The sequence below is a fragment of the Procambarus clarkii genome, chromosome 89 (genome assembly GCF_040958095.1).
Source record: "Procambarus clarkii isolate CNS0578487 chromosome 89, FALCON_Pclarkii_2.0, whole genome shotgun sequence".
In the NCBI taxonomy this organism is placed as follows: Eukaryota; Metazoa; Arthropoda; class Malacostraca; order Decapoda; family Cambaridae; genus Procambarus; species Procambarus clarkii.
The window spans coordinates 16,675,579-16,699,407 of NC_091238.1; the positions used below are offsets into that span (position 1 = coordinate 16,675,579).

The 23,829-nt window shown below is 42.5% G+C and overlaps 1 protein-coding gene and 1 long non-coding RNA gene across 3 annotated transcripts in view; one reads left to right on the forward strand and one right to left on the reverse strand.

The window, feature by feature from the left end:
• Positions 1–48: 48 nt before the first annotated feature.
• LOC138359171 (uncharacterized) lies at positions 49–21,016 on the reverse strand. Its single transcript, XR_011225830.1, has 3 exons — positions 20,782–21,016; positions 4,104–4,232; positions 49–3,439 (listed from the first exon to the last, which is right to left on the reverse strand). It is a non-coding gene; the product is annotated as an uncharacterized lncRNA (long non-coding RNA).
• Positions 3,432–23,829, forward strand: part of LOC123773336 (uncharacterized) — a 41,683-nt gene continuing 21,285 nt past the window's right edge. Inside the window, exon 1 of one of the 2 annotated variants that reach the window (XM_045766984.2) lies at positions 3,432–3,573. The gene's annotated coding sequence lies outside the window, so the exon portion shown is untranslated. Of the gene's footprint in view, positions 3,574–20,461; positions 20,774–23,829 lie in introns of those variants that run through there. The other variant, XM_045766983.2, reaches the window with a different exon arrangement.

Here is a 23,829-nt window from a genome sequence, read left to right on the forward strand (position 1 = left end):
ATTGCTGGCTTGGTGCCTGCTTTTGATTATTACTTACACAGTATTATCCATATCATTGACTTCCAGTATAGACCTCCTTTAATACATATACCAGCTGGTTTTGGCTTACCTTTTTATTAAACATGGCCATACTTAACATTTACAAAATTGAGTTTTCCTCTAATTTTCACTTTATTGCAATTTAAATGCAAGTAAACATAAAACATTAATAATGCACATGGAAGTTTTTGCGAGTGTATGAGATTTTAGGAATAAAAAATTGCTAGTTAGCGTTCATTTATTGTTTCCTTCAGTATGTATTCACTGCATTTTAAATCACAATAATTTAAAAAAATGCATCCCATTGAGGGTAATGTGAATCATGGTGCAGTATTGATATTTTTGGGAAGACATATTTTTGTCTGCATATCGGTAAATTATTTTGATCTAATGATAACAATTTTAAATTAAAATTTATGGCTGCTTCAAACTGTACTGAAGACCAGTCATATTGTAGCACTGAAAACCATTCATAGTACAGTAAATCAGAGGACCAATTACATACTACTGGTTAAATGGTAAACTGTATGCAACTAGAGCCAGTTCAAAAATATTATAAACTATGATTTTGCTGAAATGAAAAATTTTAAGAGCATTTGTCTTCAACATTTTAAAACACCCAAATATTAATATTAACCCTGTATGCACATTGTCTTTTCTGCCCATTTTGTCAACTAATGTTTAAACATTAAAAATACTTAAGGCATTAGGCATTAAAATCCAACATGAATAGTTTCTTTCCTACTAATGAATTGGCAGTCAGTATTGTGTTTACTCTCAATACTCGACTTAACAGTGTGCCAACTAACAAAATATTAACACCATATAATTCACATTTCCATAACTTTCCCAAATATCAACCATTCCATTAAAAACTGCTGCTGCAGAATAAGAAAGAGGTTTAATAATGTAATAGGTGTGATCAGTGGTACAGTATTGCCATCTGGATTGTATAGGAACTCGTGCAACTGTTATGCGACAGCATCCTGGCTTTGCACTTGGATAATCACTTATATTTAACTCCTAAAATTATTCTTAACCAAATTGAAATTTGCACTTGAAATGTTTCTTTTTACATCTTGCAGAAAATGCTGCTAAAATGTGCTGAATACAGCACATTGCAGGAGCATTGGGCTGTCCTCAGCTTGCTTTATACTGCTGTAAACTTTACATGATACTCATTACAAATATTTAAGAGTATTTTTCCTTTAATTTTTAGCTTTTACTATTAAGTCTACCCAGATTTATGGCTCTCAAAGTGCCAACTACAGCCTCTATAATGTGCATAAACTAACCATTCAAACTAAGCAACATCATTAACAACAGCAGTTTGAGGCAAATAAATTACAACATTGAACTGATAATTGATCATAATACATAATATATTGCAAAACTTCTTCATTTTAATGTAATATGAAACTATACACAAAACAAACTATTAAAAGTAAAGCATTATGGCAACATCCTTCAGTTTTATTTTACAATGATCAAGCCTAAAGCTTCAACTTATGTAAAAAAAATTACATCTTTAGTTTTAACAACAGCACAGCACTTATGCCATATTTACCTTCAGTACTTACTACTAATTAGGGTCATGAAAGATCCGTGCAAGTAAAGTAGTGATCACAAAGATATCTGTACTTTATTTTATAATTTTATTAAACATACAATTCTAACAAACTTCATTGCAATAATATCAACCCTAATTTATAGTTTGTAGAATTATAGTGTAGTTACCTAAATCCTAAGCAAACTCTAAGCCCTTTAACAAGCTCTACACCTTATGTTGCAGTTACAAAACTACATTTTTAAGATTATCCAGTTTACAATATTGAAAAGTAAAGAATGACACTTGCAAGAGATCAGCTTTCTCTATTTCCAAATCAATCCTTTCTTTTCCATCTTTGAAAGGAATTAAGGACAAGTACAGTATAGGTAAAGTATACCTTCAGCCCAGAGTCTGATCATTCCATTCCCTCATCAAAACTGCTCGATTGGAATTTTAGGTTTCTCTTGAAGATGTATATACATTGCAGAGCATAAGGCACAGTAACCCTACTGAAAACAATTAACTATCCACACATATTAGTGGAAGGAAAGTAATACAATGTCAGTTCATCCTGGACCCTTACCATGCTGTAACTGATAAATAAAGAAGGAAGTGATTATATATATTTTTTTTTTTTTTTTGAGATATATACAAGAGTTGTTACATTCTTGTACAGCCACTAGTACGCATAGCGTTTCGGGCAGGTCCCTGGAATACGATCCCCTGCCGCGAAGAATCGTTTAAATATGCTTTCATTGGTCAAGTTCTATAAAAAGTATGCTTTATACAACATTAAAGATTAAATCTTGTGTTTACTAAACTGAACTTAAGAATTTAGAACATCTTGGTGGCTATTCAAGCTCATCTTTATAACCAGCATTAGTCCTGTCGACTTTAGTCTCAACAAAATAGTTCTGCAAGGTACCTAGAGACATATTTCGGTTTTATCCTCAATGATTTAAGAGATGCTAATACTGAGAGAAACTATGCAGTAAATAGTTTACTTCCCCTTGCAGTAAATAGGTACCCCTGGAGTTAGTCAATTGTTGTAGGCTTGCATCCTAGGAAGGGTCGTTAAGTTCGACCTTTGGGGACCTCGATATAAGCCTAATGTGTATATGTACACAGGCTGGCTGTCCCCCGACAAAACAAATTATTGCTGCATGTATTGCCTACAGCAATGGTAGCAAACAGAATGTATTGCCAACAGAAGTGGTAGCAGACAGCATGTATTATTACTCGTGTTGCCAACACCAGTGGCAGCAGACAGCATGCATGACTGCAAGTGTTGCCAACAACACCAGTAACAGCAGACAGCATGCGTGACTGCAAGTGTTGCCAACAACACCAGTAACAGCAGACAGCATGCGTGACTGCAAGTGTTGCCAACACCAGTGGCAGCAGACAGCATGCGTGACTGCAAGTGTTGCCAACACCAGTGGCAGCAGACAGCATGCGTGACTGCAAGTGTTGCCAACACCAGTGGCAGCAGACAGCATGCGTGACTGCAAGTGTTGCCAACACCAGTGGCAGCAGACAGCATGCGTGACTGCAAGTGTTGCCAACACCAGTGGCAGCAGACAGCATGCGTGACTGCACGTGTTGCCAACACCAGTAACAGCAAACAGCATACGTGACTGCACGTGTTGCCAACACCAGTGGCAGCAGACAGCATACAGGAAGAGGAGCAGGAGCGTATAGCGTCAGTGTGCAGCGAGAGAGCGTGGCGGCAGGAGCAGGTCCCAAGCAGCAGCATAAGTCTCCCTACTGACAGGACTCCACCCGCGCCTCCACCTCCAGTCCCGTACAGTGTCCGTGGAACAATTGTATTCTAAATACAGCTAAAGTAGCCTGTAAAAAATATATTGGTGCAAGTGTCAGTTTATAGTAGAGTGCATAAAGCCCACATTGAGCTCAATACCTACTGACTACAGTGGAAGGTATATGGGTAACACCTCACACGGAGTCTTCTGTATCGTTATAAGGTAAGTCGCCACGCACACCCTTAATTTATATATTATTATACCTATTATAAGTAATTATTACTATGATTTATTATTGTAATAATTATATTAAATTGTAAATAATGTTTAGCTTGTAATAGCTTTATCAAATTTGATGGAAATATACAATGTTTCCTTTAACCTGTTGTAAACCGGTTGTTGGGTTGTATGTATATGTATAGAAATATGTATGTATAAAAAAAACTATAGTAGTGCTTATACGGGGGAAAACGTTGTCAACCCCGCCGAGGCCACAATCTCTATTGTGACTTCGGCGGGGACATGAAGCCAGCAGGCTTGACATAGTTCCTTAAGTTTTTCTAAATGTTTGCTTTCGTCATGAACTCTGTTCTGGCCTAGATTAATCTAGCTGATTGGTCGGTAGGCTATTGTCAAGGCCTAAATAAGCCTCCAGCGGTTGATAGGCCTCAAGAAACACAAAACCAGCAATAGTAAATAACTGGGATATATATATATACACTAAAAGATTTACCACACATCTCAGAGTATACCTTGAGTGAGGCTTCCTGTCCTCCTAGAATCAAATTTAGTTACATTGCACTTGCTGGAATTAAATCTCTAGCAGCCACCTTTAAGACGTCCTGTCTCATTGTTTATTCTTCTCAAAACTTTCCCATCATCTGCAATGATAAGCGAGTTCACATAGATCAATAATTTAGCTAATAATAACAGTAATACTTTATGTAGATTGTAGAAAAAATACAAAGGATTAGATTACAGGTGGTTACTTAGTATTTGTATACTTTATAAAGGTAAGACGAGAGCAGAACCACGTTAATTTAATGTTTGGCCACGCGGATAACTTTGCGGTCACTCCAAGCCCCACACGAGGCCTGACGGCTGAGTAGACAGCGCTCGGATTTTGTAATCCTAAGTTCGATCCCGGCGGAGGAGAAAACAAATGGGCAGAGTTTCTTTCACCCCCTGATGCTTTTGTTCATCTAGCAGTAAATAGGTACTGGGAGTTAGACAGCTCCTACGGACTGCTTCCTGGGTGTGTGGGTGTGTGTGGAAGAAAAACAGTTGATTGAGTAACAGTTGAGAGGCGGGCCCAAAGAGCCAGAGCTCAACCCCGCAAGCACAACTAGGTGAGTAGACACAGCGTTCCCTGTAAATGACTGTCCACAATCAGGCAGTTAGACCCCCCCCCCTTGCTGGATTTTTGTATACCGTCATGTAATTATACTGATTTGTGTGTATTTACTATTTGTGCCTACAGAATCGAGACAATTCTAATTAATTATTTTTTTCCTCTATTATGTCTACTACATACATTTCTCTCTTACACACACATATCCCCCAGGAAGCTTGCCAGTAACAAGTGTCTAATTCCCAGGTACCTACTTTCTGTTAGGTGAACAGAGCATCAGGTGAAAGAATCGGCCGGAAATCTAACCCCACAGGCCCTTAGATCTACTCCCCTCCCCCCCCCCCCGAGCGCTGTCCACTCAGCCGCGAGAGGCCACAATATATAAGTATTAGAAGAATGACTACAAAAACACTTATAAATTCTTATGGCTTTGTTTACATATATAATAGTTGAAATCTTGAGCTGCATTCCTTTTAGGTAAAACTTGAGGTTCCCTGACAAAATATCAGTCTAAACACCTCCACCAGGAATTAAGGAGTTGTTCCTTCTCTTTCAAATACACTGTGATTAAGTTATATATATAGGGGTATTGTGGATTTTACCTGAATTTACCCTGAGGGGTCACCATCTCTAAAGTGGCCTCGACGGCGACAAGAAACCGATGTTATCGAATAGTACATCACATTTTGACGTATAAATGGTCCCTATGGCCAAAAACTGACGTACTAAAAAATCTCATCGGCTCGTAAAATTGACGTGATGACCCGTTTTCTATTCGTGGGTCCTCAGATAGGTTTGGTTTGGGCACTATAGTACATCATTTTAGTGACGTTGTAGACGCTCGAGTGGACGGACTGGGTGAACAGTTAGGCTTCACAAACACTGATGAACAGTTAGGCTTCACAAACACTGATGAACAGTTAGGCTTCACAAACACTGGTGAACAGTTAGGCTTCACAAACACTGGTGAACAGTTAGGCTTCACAAACACTGGTGAACAGTTAAGGCTTCACAAACACTGGTGAACAGTTAGGCTTCACAAACACTGATGAACAGTTAGGCTTCACAAACACTGATGAACAGTTAGGCTTCACAAACACTGATGAACAGTTAGGCTTCACAAACACTGATGAACAGTTAGGCTTCACAAACACTGGTGAACAGTTAGGTTTCACAAACACCGTGAACAGCTTAGGCTTCACAAACACTGGTGAACAGCTAGGCTTCACAAACACTGGATGAACAGCTAGGCTTCACAAACACTGGTGAACAGTTATAAGGCTTCACGATCTGCTGGCCCACATCCTCTATATAAATAGAGGTGACCAGCGATGCACTCTTCTCCCGTTTTCTGTTCCCGTGTTCGTACTCACATACTGCCAGATATCACAAGCTTTTAAAACAAGGATATGTTTTTTTTCTGCATAGAGGCTTATATTTACCATGTAGAATATGGAGAATGCCTGACCATAGCAAGATGATAAACAATGCCAATATCGTCAATATAAAAGAGGCTATTATAAGAGTCGTGTAGCTATAGAGCGTCGTGAACTCTGGCTCTCCGTTATACCGTCTAGAGACGTGGAACGGATCATGGAAGTAATGATTTAATGGCTGGCTGATTCTCTTTACAGCGAAGCCGCCAGTGTTGAGGCGAGGCTGTAAAGGAAATATATTCCAAATAAGATGACGTTTCATTCACCCGGACCATCGGAGACGCAGCCTCTCCCATGACCCAAATATGCGAAATGCCATATACCCACGCTTATTGTGGATTGCATTTGTTTATTCTCGCCTATGGACATGACTGGCAAGATAAGATAAAATAACAAGAAAGTTGGCAATAACCTAGTCACTCAAGCCGAGACTGTTTACAACTACCGGAAAAGGAAGCGTTACACATCACAAGCCCACGCCTCAGCGACTGGTCATTTCGGCCAAGTTAGCGGTGCCGTAGGGAAGAGTGACCGTATATCACACAGTATTGGTTCACAAGACATGCGACCCGTATTAGAAAAAGGCGGGATAGCTTTCTCAGGACTAATTCGAGCAGACCGTCGATATAACGAATGATATATACGTGGATATGTTTGCCACAGGCCTGCGCGAGCCTCTCTCCTTTGTGAATACAGTAAAAATGTATTGGTGGCCCTCCATCAAGTGAGATGAAGGGCCACCAATTTAGGGTGGAGGGCTAGGCTGTAGAGCACATAATTTTATCAAATATATTTTACTTAATCCCCGAAATCATCTCAAGATAATCCTCAAGGAATCTGCTAGAAGCGGAATATGGATACAGTGCAAAAATTTCAGGTATTTTATCCCATGCTCGCGAGAACGGGCTGAGGTTAGGATAAAGCAATTTTGTACTGACAGTTTCTTGACGGTGGGAACGCTCGCAAGAACGGGCTATTTCACATTAAAAATAAAATTAGTTTGCCATTTCACTGCAAGGCGTGTTTAGGTTTTGTGGAGTTGATGGGTTACCGTTGGAGAGACTGCCACCTTCACGTTTGTATTTGGCGAAAACCAGCTCTCAACTCTGGACACATTTCCTAAAACATGTATAGTACGTTGATAGTTTCTTAAACTATACACAGTACGCTTTTTCCCTAAACCATATGCAGTATGTTTTTTTTTTGCATAAAACATATACAGTACGCTTTTTTCCTAAACAATGTACACATAAAGTACGTTCATGGTTTCCCTACATCACCCCATTGGTGCAGAATAGGAGATGAAGTACTTAATGAAACGGACAGAGAGAAAGATCTAGGAATTGATATGATACCAAACCTGTCTCCTGAAGCCCACATAAAAAGAATTACGTCTGCGGTATATGCGAGGCTGGCTAACATCAGAACAGTCTTCAGGAATCTGTGTAAGGAATCATTCAGAATCTTGTATACCACATATGTAAGACCAATCCTGGAGTATGCGGCCCCAGCATGGAGCCCGTACAGAAGAGTAAGGGGAGACATGATCGCTACCTACAAAATCCTCAGGGGAATCGACAGGGTAAACAAGGATAAACTATTCAACACGGGTGGTACGCGAACAAGGGGACACAGGTGGAAACTGAGTACCCAAATGAGCCATAGGGACGTTAGAAAGAACTTTTTCAGTGTCAGAGTAGTTAATAAATGGAATGCATTAGGCAGTGATGTGGTGGAGGCTGACTCCATACACAGTTTCAAATGTAGATATGATAGAGGTCAGTAGGCTCAGGAATCTGTACATCAGTTGATTAACAGTTGAGAGGCGGGATCAAAGAGTCAAAGCTCAACCCCGCAAGCACAAATAGGTGAGTACACACACACACACAGGATGGGTGTGTAGCTTCGTGATCTTCCAGTCGGAGAGACAAAGTAAGGAGGTGTGTCGTGAAGGAGTGGAACAGTATACAGCATTATCGGTTTACAAACCAGGTTATTTCGCTTATTCGATAAAGCATTCGAATAATACTGGTAAATTGATCAATATCCTAGCTGACATTCCTTTACCCACATGCTGACACTCCCTCACCCACACACTCACTCACCCACACACTCACACTCACTGACCAGTGTGTGGGTCAGGGAGTGACACTGACACTTCCCCCCCCCCCCACACACTCACCTTTCCTCATCCACACACTGACACACTCATTCACCCCACACACTGACCCTCCTCATCCACACACTGACCCTCGTGTGAAGTTCGTGTTCACCTTTTACAACGTTACTAAAACATGTATCTTTATATATGTTTAGGTAACTGTGTAAACATGAGGGTGAGGCTACACACGCCAAGTTTCCCGCTGGGATTCAGGGATATTCTCACGATACTCCCCTGCCTGGAAGTGTAAACCGATTCTACCACCTTTTTTATATATTGAGAAAAACTGCCCGAATCATCGCAAAAATCTGCACCATAAACGTGGTCTTGATGTTTACACAAATGTCTAACGACGATAGAAGTAAGCCCCCCCCCCCCTGCTAGCGCCTTGCAGAGGAACTGGTTTTGGTGGCTGCGTTCTTCACATAGGGCCGAGGCACGTTCACCAGACCTACCGTGCCATTGATTCTTTGGGGAGTATAGCGCCCAGAGGTGTATGTGTGTGGGGTGTGTACTCTCAGGCTGGGGTCTAGCTGTTTCGTCACACTCGCGAGGAGACGTCCGGAACGCTCTGGGCCACCTTAATACGCTTCCTCGCACTTTACGGCACCCTGCAACATCATGCAATATACACAATGATTTTGCATTGCAATATTTTATGTACAGTAGATAATCAAATGTGGATATATGTAACTGTGCACGTTTTTCTGTCTACGGAGAGGTAGGTCCAGTTGTACGGCCCCGCCACCCAGATACGTCCTACAATGCCTTACGCTGTAATGTTTCTCGAGGTGGCTTCTCTTACTTCTGCATTTAACGCTTTCCATTTATTTACCACCCATGTTTTAAGTTGGGTAGAGGGAGAGTGGGTAGTGCTAAGTAGGGGGAGAATGGGTTGTGTTGGACAGAGAGTGGGTTGTGTTGCTTGGAGGTAGAGTGGGTCCATACACAATGTCAAATGTAGGTATGATAGAGCTCAATAGGCTCGGAACCCTGTACACCGGTTGATAAGCAGGGGAGAGGCGGGAGCAAAAAGCCGAAGCTCAACTCCCACACAAGCGCAACTAGGTGAGTATACCAATTTCCTAACTCTTAGGTATCTACTGACCTTGGTATGCCCATTCATCTACCTGGGTAGATGTATGGAGGCATCAGATAAAATGAAATGTAACAAGCCGGCTGCGCCCGGGGATTGAACCCTGGATCCTCGAATATGAGCCGAGGACGTAATTCACTATGCTATTGAACCCATCTATCTATAGCCATAAGAGAAAATGTTTGTCTATATGAAGTTGGAGGCCAGGATGACTAACTTTGAAGGGTGAATGAACTGTGGGTACGGGATGGACATAGGCTGGTCGGGATCGGGCCTATTAGTGCTATTAAGAGGGGGGTCAGGCCTAAGTGTCCCCCCCCTTCCCAACATAATCGGTGAAGGGTGGGAGACCCGGGTGCAGCAGGGTTCCCTCTCCTTCACCCTAGTTATGTATATAGTTAACAAGTCATGTGTAGAAGATTAGTTTCAGTGCAATTTGGTCCTTGTCTTTAACGTCATGCTCGATGTACAAATCTTTGGACGCAATATATTTGTTTTGTAATTATTCTGTAAACTGCGGAGATTTTTCCCGGTTTTGTAATTGAAATCTAAGAAGGCAACTTACGAGATTTTGTTTCATTTTGTAGAGCCTGTGGCTATACGAGATCTTGTCTGGACTTGTGGCTTTCATAACAACCGCTTCCTCTAATTGCTTTCTAATTTTTTATCATGGAACGTGTGTTTCTGTCAAATTTCGTTTTGGAGTTGCATATTTATCCCGTAATTTGGCCAGATTTGACTCAACCTGAACATAATTCGTCGTTTAAGGTCTAATTTGAGACTTTGACAACAGGAATTTCTTGGTAGAAAAGGTACAAAGTGGAGCAGGGCCTGTGGAGCAGAAGGTTCTGTATGTAAGCATATATTGCGTATCTAGAAAGTATGATAAGCACACGTGTGTAAGGAAGGAGTAATAATGTAGGGCAGAGAAACAGCTACAGAAGGGGGGGGGCCGTAGCCTAGTACTGTTACCCGTACTCGTATTACCTTCAACGGTTATTCCTTCATTATATCTCCTCATTATATAACATATACCGCTATAGTTATTATCACTCATTGAATACACTAGAGACCCAATACTGGCAATACAGATATCAGGCTAATGATACTAACGGAGGGGGGGGGGAGGTTAGAAATAGCCTAAGTTACTCTATCCCTTTGAGATGTATTTTTTTCATGTCTCAATAAACATACTTGAACTTGCTAATGATACGAGTTCATCCAATTTGTTATATATTGTCTTCACAGAGCCCAGTACACCCTTCAGAATGGCAACTGCAATAAGAGTCTCAGGGAGATAACAGTACAAAACTCATTAAAACATGTAATAAATCCTAAATGTGATTTGTGTATCTATAATAGTGTACTGGGTAGGTAATTTCTGGCGCAACACAACATTGTATATCACCGGTGAAATGCAAATGATTCACTTGCAATATCAAAGCCACGAATGTGCACGTTAGATTCCCTGTGCATGTCGGGGGTAGCACAACTACCTGACTCATGTAGGACTCGCATAGACTTGAAGAAGAAGCAGAATTTAGAATATAAGTAATAAATTTGCTAACTTACAATGAACAAGGAAATGGATAGATGTCTTCATAGTAGTATACTTTAGGGTTATTGAGAACACACACACACACTCTTGGTGGGGCGCTGGTGGCTGAGTGGACAGTACGCTGGATACGTAGTCCTGAGGTCCGGGGTTCGATTCCCGGCGCCGGAAACAAAAATGGGCAGAGTTTCTTTCACCCTGATGCCCCCTGTTACCTAGCAGTAAATACGTACCTGGGAGTTAGGCAGCTGTTACGGGCTGCTTCCTGGGTGTGTGTGTGTGTGAAAAAAATAGTAGTAGTTAGTACTAGTTAGTAACAATTTATTGATTGACAGTTTAGAGGCGGGCCGAAAGAGCAGAGATCAACTCCCGCAAGCACAACTAGATGAATACACATCATGAAAATAGCATGTGGGGGGGGGGTCTCTATAAATACCAGTTTTTCGTAAAGCATTCCTCTTGAGCCTAACAGGTTTCTTGTACCCCGACGACGGTTAAGCATACACCGAAAACTAACGGTGGTGCACATGCCTGGAAACTTACTTGAGTGCGTTCCCGCATGCAGCCTACGAACTCCCTCCTCAGCCCCCCTCCCCCACCCCTCTCAGACACAATACCAATACCCACCCTCATCAATGCCTCCCCCCACCACCACTCTTTCTCAAGTTCAAGTTCAAGTATGTTTATTGAGACAAGAAAGAAATATATCTCAAAGGGATAGAGTAGCTTAGGCTATTTCTACCCCCCTCTACTTCAAGTCCCTCAAGGGGCGCACAAATTCAGTGAGTAGAAATAGACTATTTCTCTCCCTTACCACCCTTCATCCCCCCACACCAACCTCCCGCCCCTCCCCCTCTACACCACATAAGGGCACATCCGGCGGACATGAAAGTCTTCAAGGAGACGGAACAACGGTAGTGGTGGAGAGCTCAGTTCACTGCTAGACTGACGCTAAGCAGGGCTGGCCGGCCGGGCACGGGCGGACGCCAGCTCCTGCTTCCCGACAATCTCCTTTATTCCATGTGCCTTAAACAGTCCACCCAGATTTATCAAGTATTTACACAATCACTTACGAAACCTGTACATCTTTCCTCAATAAAGACGGCCTTGTTTACATTTATTAAACAGTTTATGAACTCGATACTTCACAACCGAAGATTATTATTATTAGAATTATTATTATTCTTGAAGATTTCTCATTATGAAACTTTATTATGTTTCATATTTCAACCCGTCATCGACTCAAGTCCATTACATCCAGCGGTCGACCCCACAGACGCATTCATAAATGTTAACATGCTGTTCATTCAAAACGGGAATTTTCTCAAGTATAAATTAATATTATAATATATTAGCATATTGTGCATATATAGACATAGGTTAGGTGTTTAGGTTCTGTTGGCGATTATTTGTATTTGCAGTACGTGGGTGAAGCATTTACAGCGTTGTGGTTCGAACAAAATTCGTCAGTGAAGCACTTGTTCCGGAAGTGTTCGAACTGAGTCAGCAGTTGTGAGTCGTGTGTAAACCGCTTTTCATTCATAAACAGGGGGTTTGGCGGGTGCATGGAATCACTTTTGGATCTTTGTTTGGAGGACGGGCTGACTCACAACTGCTGATGTTCGAACATATCCGGAACAAGTGTTTCACTGACGAATTTTGTTCGAATCACAACGCTGTAAATGCTTCACCCACGTACTACAAATACAAATAATCGCCAACAGAACCTAAACATTTAACCTAACCTAACCTATGTCTATATATGCACAATATGCTAATATATTATAATATTAATTTATACTTGAGAAAATTCCCGTTTGAATGAACAGCATGTTAACATTTATGAATGCGTCTGTGGGGTCGACCGCTGGATGTAATGGACTTGAGTCGATGACGGGTTGCATAAACAGGGGGTTTGGCGGGTGCATGGAATCACTTTTGGATCTTTGTTTGGAGGACGGGCTGCAAATTTCATTATTATTGTTTCACTTCATTCACATTATCTCGTGAAGACGCCTTTGTTTACATTTAGTAAACAATTTACGAGTTCGATAAACAACCTCATAGTGCTTGGGAGGTAATCAACTGTTCAATAAACCTGTACAGAGCCGCGCCATGATTTATGAAAGATGTATAGGTTTCGTAAGTGGTTGCGTAAATGCTTGATGCATCCCGGTGATATGCCTGACGACACTCATATTCCCAAGTCTTGTGACAAAAGTGTTACAAGGAAGGGAGGTTTTTCACGAGCAAAGCGAGCGTGGTAACCACTAGGCTCCGCAGCTGCCTTCCTCACAACTTGCGGAGAAAAACATCGTGATGTATAGAGAGTTCAGGGAGCAGCAGAATGTGACGGTATTGTGGAGTGTACACAGGCTCCAGCTGCTATGTTCACACCTGTTGCTTCTGTGTAATGCTGCATGTGTTGCTTCTGTATTCACCTAGTTGTGCTTGCGGGGTTGAGGTCTGGCTCTTTCGCCCCGCCTCTCAACTGTCAATCTATCAACTGATTTTTTCCACACATACACACACACACACACACACACACACACACACACACACACACACACACACACACACACAGGAAGTAGTCCGTAGCCCGTAACACCTCCCAGGTACCTATTTACTGCTAGGTGAATAGAGGCATCAGGGCGAAAGAAACTCTGCCCATTTGTTTCGGCCATCGACGGGGATCGATCATCGTACCCTAGGATTACGAATACCGAGCGCTGTTCACTCAGCTGTCAGGCCCCTATTGTGGCACATGTGTTGCATCTGTTTAATGGCACATGTGTTGCATCTGTTTAATGCCACATGTGATGTTTCTTCATAAAGCCACATCTGTTGGCATACGGTCTGCCAACAGATGTGGCTTTATGAAGAAACATCTGTTGACATATGTTTTAGCTACATCTTTACTGTATTCTACAATAATGACATAATTTTATTTGACAGTAGAAAAACGAATATTTCAACGCCAACAGCAGTCTGTTCTTGCCAACAATGACTTTGCCAAACGTATTTAAATAAATGTTTGCCGCCATGACCAGATGCTCTGGTCAAACACAAATCTTCCGCCCCCCCCAAAAAAAAAAAAAAAGATTATCCAGTGTTTTATGTTGAAAGATGTAGATGGCGTGACGACGTCAGTCTTGGCTGAGAAAGAACAGTTAGCAGAGTTGCTCAGGAGATGTGGGGCTTGACACCTCAGCCTCACACACCTCCACCGTACAACGAGGCTAGTAGGCGGGGCGGGAGGAGCTAGACCTTTACTGGAAGTCAGTTGCCGTTACTTAGATACTGTAAGGTAAACACCCATCCGCTCCCTTACCCCCCTCCCTGGCGCCTGACGGCTGAGTGGACAGCTCTCGGGATTCGTAGTCCTAAGGTTCCTGGTTAGATCCCCCGGCGGAGGCGGAAACAAATGGGCAGAGCATCTTTTACCCCTGATGCTCCTGTTCACCTAGCAGTAAACAGGTACCTGGGAGTTAGTCAGCTGTCACGGGCTGCTTCCTGGGGGTGGAGGGCTGGTCGAGGACCGGGCCGCGGGGACACTAAGCCCCGAAATCATCTCAAGATAACTATTGGTTGAAGTCCCCCCCCCACCCCCCGAAGAAAACAACTCAACTTCACACAGGATGCAACAGTTGCGTAAATCCCTTGTATGTCGTCCCTGTTAGGTCAACAGAGATCCTGTGTTCAACCAGCAGTAATTGGGGGACCAAACATTTCGCCTGCCAGGGAATCGAACCCGGGTCCAGTCGCTTGTGAGCGAACTGCTGTAAAACTTGCGCGGCGGGTCACGTAACGCGCACATCCAGACGTGTCAAGCTCTTTGTACACTTTTCTGCGCCAAGAGTACTGTTGGTACAGCTAGAGTACTGTTGGTACAGCCAGAGCACTGTTGGTACAGCCAGAGTACTGTTGGTACAGCCAGAGTGCTGTTGGTACAACCAGAGTACTGTTGGTACAGCCAGAGTACTGATGGTACAGCCAGAGTACTGTTGGTACAGCCAGAGCACTGTTGGTACAGCCGTGTTCATTACTCACCTGTGCGGTAATCAACCTTTTCTCCCTTGAGAGCACCTGCAGACACTTCCGCCTCCTGCTGTTTGTCCGACAAAGTTCATCGCCATCATTTCTTCACACGATGAAGCGACCAAGTGTTGGCTCGAAGATTTTTAGAGCGAAACAATGAGGCGCGGTGCGTGTTTAGCCGCGGTCAAACGCTCTCGAGGAATTATCCGGCTGCTTGATACATCCTTTGTCATATCTGGCCAACATGGTAATATCATAAGAACATAAGAACATAAGAACAAAGGTAACTGCAGAAGGCCTATTGGCCCATACGAGGCAGCTCCTATTCTATAACCACCCAATCCCACTCATATACTTGTCCAACCCGTGCTTGAAACAATCGAGGGACCCCACCTCCACAATGTTACGCGGCAATTGGTTCCACAAATCAACAACCCTGTTACTGAACCAGTATTTACCCAAGTCTTTCCTAAATCTAAACTTATCCAATTTATACCCATTGTTTCGTGTTCTGTCCTGTGTTGATACTTTTAATACCCTACTAATATCCCCCCGGTTATGTCCATTCATCCACTTGTAAACCTCTATCATGTCACCCCTAACTCTTCGCCTTTCCAGTGAATGCAACTTAAGCTTTGTTAATCTTTCTTCATATGAAAGATTTCTAATTTGGGGAATTAACTTAGTCATCCTACGCTGGACACGTTCAAGTGAATTTATATCCATTCTATAATATGGCGACCAAAACTGAACTGCATAATCTAAATGGGGCCTAACTAGAGCAAGGTATAGCTTGAGAACCACACCAGGTGTCTTGTTACTAACGCTGCGATTAATAAATCCAAGTGTCCGATTTGCCTTATTACGAACATTTATGCATTGATCCTTTTGTTTTAAATTCTTACTAATCATAACTCCCAGATCCCTTTCGCAATCCGACTTCGCAATCACAACACCATCTAGCTCGTATCTTGTAACTCTATCATCATTACCTAACCTCAGAACTTTACATTTATCAGCATTAAACTGCATCTGCCAATCCTTTGACCATTTCAAAACCCTATCTAGATCAACTTGAAGTGATAGTGAGTCCTCCTCCGAATTAATTTCCCTACCGATTTTCGTATCATCGGCAAATTTGCAAATGTTGCTACTCAAACCTGAATCTAAATCATTTATATAAATTATAAACAACAGAGGTCCCAGGACAGAGCCTTGAGGCACTCCACTTACAACATTTTCCCACTCTGACTTGATTCCATTTATACTAACTCTCTGTTTCCTTTGGTATAGCCATGCCCTAATCCAGCTTAATATAGCACCCCCAATACCATGAGACTCTATCTTTTTAATCAGTCTTTCATGTGGCACTGTATCAAAAGCTTTGCTAAAGTCAAGGTATACAACATCGCAATCCTTACCACTATCAACTGCCTCAACAATGCTAGAATAAAAAGATAACAAATTTGTTAAACATGAACGGCCATTTATAAAACCATGTTGCGACTCAATTATTAATTTATGTTTTTCAAGATGAAGACGAATTTTATTTGCTATTATAGATTCGAGTAACTTTCCCACAATAGACGTTAGGCTAATTGGTCGATAGTTAGACGCAAGTGATCTATCTCCTTTCTTAAAAACTGGTATCACATTAGCAACTTTCCAAAACTCTGGCACTCTGCCTGACTCTATTGATTTATTATATATGGTTGACAGTGGGTCACAAAGCTCCTCTTTGCATTCTTTAAGCACCCTGGCAAACACTTCATCCGGCCCTGGGGATTTGTTTGGTTTGAGTTTTACTATTTGTTTAAGAACATCCTCCCTGGTAACTGCTAAACTCGTCAACCTGTCCTCGTCCCCACCCACATAGACTTGTTCGGCTGAAGGCATATTGTTAAGTTCCTCTTTAGTAAATACAGATACAAAATATTTATTAAAAATACTACTCATCTCTTCATCACTATCTGTTATTTGACCTGTCTCAGTTTTTAATGGACCTATCCTTTCCCTAGTCTTGGTATGATATAACTGAAAAAACCCTTTAGGATTTGTCTTTGCTTGCTCTGCTATGCGAACTTCATAGTTTCTTTTTGCTTTCCTTATCTCTTTTTTAACATTTCTAACCAGTTGTACGAATTCCTGTTCTAAAGTGACCTCCCCATTTTTAATCCTTTTGTACCAAGCTCTCTTTTTACCTATAAGGTTCTTCAAATTCTTTGTTATCCACTTTGGGTCATTAGTATTCGATCTATTCAATTTGTATGGTATACTACGTTCCTGTGCTTTGTTTAGAATATTCTTAAATAAGTTATATATTGAATCCACATCGAAATCCCCATTTAAGTCACCTATCGCTGGGTTCATGTCTCGCTCCAAGACCGGCCCACACCCCATACCCAAGAGTTTCCAATCAATTTGACCCAAAAAATTTCTTAGGCTATTAAAATCAGCTTTTCGAAAATCTGGCACTTTAACAGAATTTTCTCCTACTGGTCTATTCCATTCTATGCTAAATCTGATTTCTTTGTGATCACTGCTCCCTAGCTCACTCCCTATTTCGATGTCATTAATTTGCGTTTCCCTGTTAGTTAACACTAAATCTAAAATATTATTTTCCCGTGTTGGTTCCTTAATGTGTTGCGTAAGAAAGCAATCGTCAATTAATTCTAGAAAATCTTCTGCTTCACTATTCCCTGTTTTGTTCAACCAGTTTATTCCGCTAAAATTAAAGTCACCCATGACATAAATACTGTTAGATCTAGATGCTCTAGATATTTCATCCCATAGATGCTTTGCTTCCATTCTGTCTAAATTTGGTGGCCTATATATTACTCCTATTATAATATTATTAGCTTTTTCGTTTAATTCTATCCAGATAGTTTCTGTGTGTGGCTCTGTTTTGATTCCCTCTTTGAGACTACATTTCAAATTGTCCCTAACATATATGGCTACTCCACCTCCTCGTCTAATATATCTATCTGTGTGAAATAGTTTAAATCCATATATTTGATATTCAGCTAATAGTTCTCTATTTTCTACATTCATCCACGTTTCGGTAAGTGCAATAATATCTATTTTTTCTGTGCAGACAAGAGCATTTAATTCGTTAATTTTATTTCTTAGACTTCTACTGTTAGTGTAATATACCCTAAGTGAATTGTTATTTTGCGGACCTTCTCTTTCCCTGATCGTTTTGCCAATTCCTTTCTCCCACAAACACATACTTTTATTACCTCCTTCCTCCAAATCAATTCCCATACCTCTATCTACTAACAGTTTAAACCCAAAAAAACACCTCTAACCACTTCTTCTAACGAGTTCGCAACAGCAACAACCCCAGCTCTCGATAGATGCACCCCATCACGAGCATACATTTCATTTCTTCCATAGAAGTGTTCCCAGTTGTCTATGAAAGATATTGCATTTGATTTGCAATATCTTTCCAGCCGGCAATTGACACCAAGTGCCCTCGATATCCATTCATTTCCCACTCCCTTTCTTGGAAGAATGCCACATATGATCGGGATTCCTCCCTTGCTCCTAACTAACTCTATGGCTGTTTTATACCTCTGCATCAGTTCCTCACTCCTAACTCGACCAACATCATTTCCTCCCACGCTAATGCAAATAATGGGATTGTTCCCATTACCAGCCATAATATCATTCATGTTGTTTATAATATCACCAATGCCAGCTCCGGGATAGCAAACCCTTAACCTGTTCCCCCTATCTCTAGCACAAAACGTTCTATCCAAATACCTTATCTGGGAATCTCCCACAACTAATGTTTGCTTAGGTACTTCCTTTACTTTAAGAGGGGCCTGCGCTTCCTTTCTCTTCGTTGCTTTCCCGTTTGCGCGATCCGCAGTCTCACCACAGCACTCGTCCTCCAAAACGTCAAATGAATTAGAAGTTGCTATGGCGTTTGAAGGCGGCTTTATCAAAGTCTTCTTAAGGCCCCTGTCTTTCACAACTCTAAGGTTTATTCTGCATTTTATTTATCTGCATCTATTAGTACATAACCGGAATAAACCTTATTGTTTATATAGGTCTGAATTTTCATTGTATTTCTAGCTGTCGAAGTGCATAACCCAACGTTGATAATTATTCCCGTTGTCGGGGGCGGGAAGCCTAGTTATGCCTAGGCTTGCATCGAGGGCCTCCCGTAGGTCGGACTCCTGAACTTCCTCAGGATGCAATCCCACACATCATTTGACTAACTCCCGTGTACCAATGTACTGCTAGGTGAATGCAGGCATAATACGAAAGGAAATATATCCAGCCATTTCTGTCTCGCCCGGGGATCGAACCCGGGATCTCCGATTGTGAGGTGGTAGGAGAAGAGGTAAGGAGTAAGGGAAAAAAGTTGAGTACATATAATGCTAAAGGCAGTTTCCTCCGTGAAAGAAGAAACTAAAGAACGACCCTCAGTCGTTCCAAGGAGGAAGATCTGACTTAGTTCTGGAATTATTTTTGTCGCCCGGTGTTGTACTTTCTCCAAAGCAGCTGTGTCTTTCTGAAGATAAGGTCTCCATGCTTGGATACAGTAATCCAAGTGGGGGTGCATCAGAGATTTATATTATTGAATCACCACCTTCTTTTCTTTAAAGTCAAAGGTACCCTTGATTATTCCTATGGTTAGGTTAGCTTTTTGTACTGCTGCTCTTACCTGTTGTGCAACTTTCAGTGAATGATGAATTTTGACTCCAAGGTCATTTTCTTCACTAACCTGCTGCAATGCAATGTTATTAATTTGGTAGTTGTAACGTGAGTTGTTATGCCCCACATGCAAAGTCTTGCATTTTTTCATACTAGAGTTAGTTGTGTGTGGGTGGGAGAAGAACTACATCCTCTCCTCCGTCTGCTATCAAGATCACCTGCCCTCTCCTGATCTTTATTTATTTTATTTATTTATTTATTTATATACAAGAAGGTACATTGGGGGTTAAGAGAGTACGTAGTAATGATGATGATTTTACATTCTTGTAAGGCCACTAGCACGCATAGCGTTTCGGGCAAAACGCTTTGAACTTTGAACTTTGTTTAGGTCTGTGCTTCTTAAGATTTTGCATTATAATTCATAATTTATTGTGTCGGGGGACAAGAAACCAGAGTGTATTCATACATGTTTTGGCTTTCATCGAGGTACCCCCCCCCCCTCCCCCCAAGGCCGAGTACTAACCCCGCTAGCTGACTAATTCCTGGGTACCTACTCACTGCTAGGTGAACAGGCTAGATGAAAGGAATTGTGCCCAACTACTTCTGTTCCGTCCGGGATTCGAACGCGGAATTCTCGATTGTGCGTCGAGAACGAACCCGACTGTACTACCGGGACCCCTAATTATGGTAATTATTAAACTTTAATGTCATAGCGCCAAAGTATCTAAATAAATTTTTATGTTAGCCAGACAACTGACCATAGAAAACGTGAATCCAGGAACAAGAGGCGAAACGATTATCCGACGACCGACGATGTAAACACAACATCCAGCCATTTGTGTCCTTCTAACACATGTCTTTGGGTTTTAGTCTCCGTTTCTGTGTCTGAATCAAAAGACGACAAACAAAACTCTCCAACTCTTGTCATTCTCAACACTGACGCGCCACGGTGACGCGTCTCCCAACATTAATATTCGTGAGGCCATCGGGATGATAAACATTAAATCCAAGAAACAACCGAAGCTTTACTTACCGTCAACAATGACCCACCTCCGTCATACGTTTCACAGCATCATCTCCCATGCAGTATAGTTGGCAAGAGGAAGCCGTTAAGTAAACTGTACGTACCATAGAAAGGAAGGATAGTATATGCCATCTAATTAGTCGAACAGGACATTTAAGTTGGCCGTGTTCGCGACATGCCTGCCACTCTGGTGGCAGCCAAGCCTCAGCTGAAAGACAACAGCACGCTGACAGGGTGTTGGGGCAGGACCTACAAAGCATACGGGGAAGACTTAATCTTCACGCAAACTGCGTGGAGAGAGTTAGTTTAGTTCATTTATTATGCATCCCCCATTCAATTCATTATTCAAAAACAAATTATTATGCAATAATAAAGTTTTCATTGTATTATACATGCTTGCAATTTGATGTTATTTGAGTCAAAAGTAACAAATTTTATCTAACCTATTATAACTAAGTCAGTAATTCATGTTCATAGTATGATAAATTATTTTTGATAGAGAAGAACCAATCTGGAAAGAAATATTTGAAAATAACGAAAATCATTCTAGCTGTTAGGCACATCGGACCTTGCATACTAAGCCATACTACAAGAGGGAGGGACTTCGATACGTTACACTTATATGGAGCCCCTCTTCCTCCCCCCAAGGTCGAACTACAAAAAAAATACAAATATTTATTCAGGTAAAGTACATACATACAAAGTGAAATACAAAAGTTGATGGATTTTTTTTTTTTTTTTTTTTTTTTTTTTTTTTTGAGATATATACAAGAGTTGTTACATTCTTGTAGAGCCACTAGTACGCGTAGCGTTTCGGGCAGGTCCCTGGAATACGATCCCCGCCGCGAAGAATCGTTGTTACAACCAAGTACACATTTTACTGTTGCGTTAAACAGAGGCTACAGTTAAGGAATTGCGCCCAGTAAATCCTCCCCGGCCAGGATACGAACCCATGACATAGCGCTCGCGGAACGCCAGGCGAGTGTCTTACCACTACACCACGGAGACTGTTGAATTTATAGATAGTACACTACTGACTACTGACCTTCGCCAGGATGCAACCACAAAAGTTGACTAACTTTCTAGTACCTTTTTACTGCTAGGTGAACATGATTATTAAGTGAAAGAAAACATGCCCAAACATTTCCCTCCCGCCCAGGGTTCTCGATTGCGAGGCGAGAACGAACCCAACTGTACTGCTGATGCTGGTGAGGACGAACTAGGGACAAGACAGGTGGGGTGAGGAGATGACACAGGTGGGGTGAGGAGATGACACAGGTGGGGTGAGGAGATGACACAGGTGGGGTGAGGAGATGACACAGGTGGGGTGAGGAGATGACACAGGTGGGGTGAGGAGATGACACAGGTGGGGTGAGGAGAGGACACAGGTGGGGTGAGGAGATGACACAGGTGGGGTGAGGAGATGACACAGGTGGGGTGAGGAGATGACACAGGTGGGGTGAGGAGAGGACACAGGTGGGGTGAGGAGAGGACACAGGTGGGGATTTTTTATTATTATTCAAGTCCTTACAGTCTTGTAAAGCCACTAACACGCATAACGTTTAGGCAGATCCTAAAGCTTAATTTTTCCTCGAATATGACCCGCCAAATCGTTTAACAACCAGGTACCCAGTCACTGCTGGGGGAACATAGGTGTACAGTTAAGGATTGGCGCCTAATCAATCCTCCCCGGCCAGGATACGAACCCAGGCCAAATCCTTCAAGAAACGTGAGGCGAGTGGCTTACCACTGCGCCACGGGGACCAACAGATAATAATATCACATGTTACATAGGTTGGGAGACAAGGTGACAGGTGGTAGGGAGAGTACAGAACAGGATAACACTAGGAACACAGGCTTCCTTGAAGCACCAGAGCCTCTGGGCAGAACACGATGTTACAGAAATCTTCCAGGTGTATTCACCTATTTGTGTGTATGCGGGGGTTGAGCTTTGCTCTTTCGACCCGCCTCTCAACTGTCAATCAACTGGGTTTTTTTCCACACCACACACACACACCAGGAAGCAGCCCGTGACAGGTGACTAACTCCCAGGTACCTATTTACGGCTAGATAACAGGGGCATTCAGGGTGAAAGAAACTTTGCCCATTTGTTTCTGCCTGGTGCGGGAATCGAACCCGCACCACAGAATTACGAGTCCTGCGCGCTATCCACCAGGCTACCAGGCCCCTCAGGTGTGGGTCCCAGGTGTGTTATGGGACTAGTGGCCACAGGGTTCTCAGGGGTGCTGGCCACAGGGTTGCCACAGGGGTGCTGGCCCTGTACTACCCACAGGGGTGCTGGCCCTGTACTACCCACAGGGGTGCTGGCCCTGTACTACCCACAGGGGTGCTGTCCACAGGGTTCTCACAGGGGTGCTGGCCACAAGGTTCCCACAGGGGTGCTGGCTACAGGGTTCGACAAACCGCCGGCTTCCTGTCCTCGTCGAGGCCACTAGGGTTAGTGGCCCTTCAGGTAAATCAAATACATTAATCTCCGTTACAAGCTTCGCCTTCCTTTGTTAGACGACCAGTTCATCAGACCCGCAAATCATCACTTCAGAACTCGTGGCATGAATTCCATCAAGCATCTCCTGTTATCTTAACCGCAATCCTCCTCCCCCTCCCATCCCCCCTCCCCCCCTCTCCCTCCTCTCCCTCCCCCCTTCCATGGGGGCGTGGGGGCGGGAGGAATGTTCACCTTCCTCAACTCCAGTGGATGGAGGAGAGGCTTCGCTCTCCAGTGAGTAGACACCAGCGGTCACTGGGTCAGTCTCTTCAAGCCCTCTCCTTCTCTTCCCCCTTCCTCTTCCCCCTTCCTCTTCCCCTTCCTCTTCCCCTTCCCCCTTCCCCTTTCCTTCCCCCCCCTCCACCGCCGCTGCTGCATCAGTAGCATCATCATCCATTATCATCAGATATCATCCAACATTGTCGTCATCATTAATCCTCAGCATCATTATCATTTGTCACCGTCATTAAACGTCATCTGTCAGCATTATCATCGGTGTCATTATCCCTCATATCCATCATCTTCAAACGTAATTATCACCAATCATCATCATCCAGCATAATTATCGTAATCCACCATTACCATACCGCATAATTATCGTCATCCATCATCATCCAGCATAATCATTATCATCTGTCATACAGCA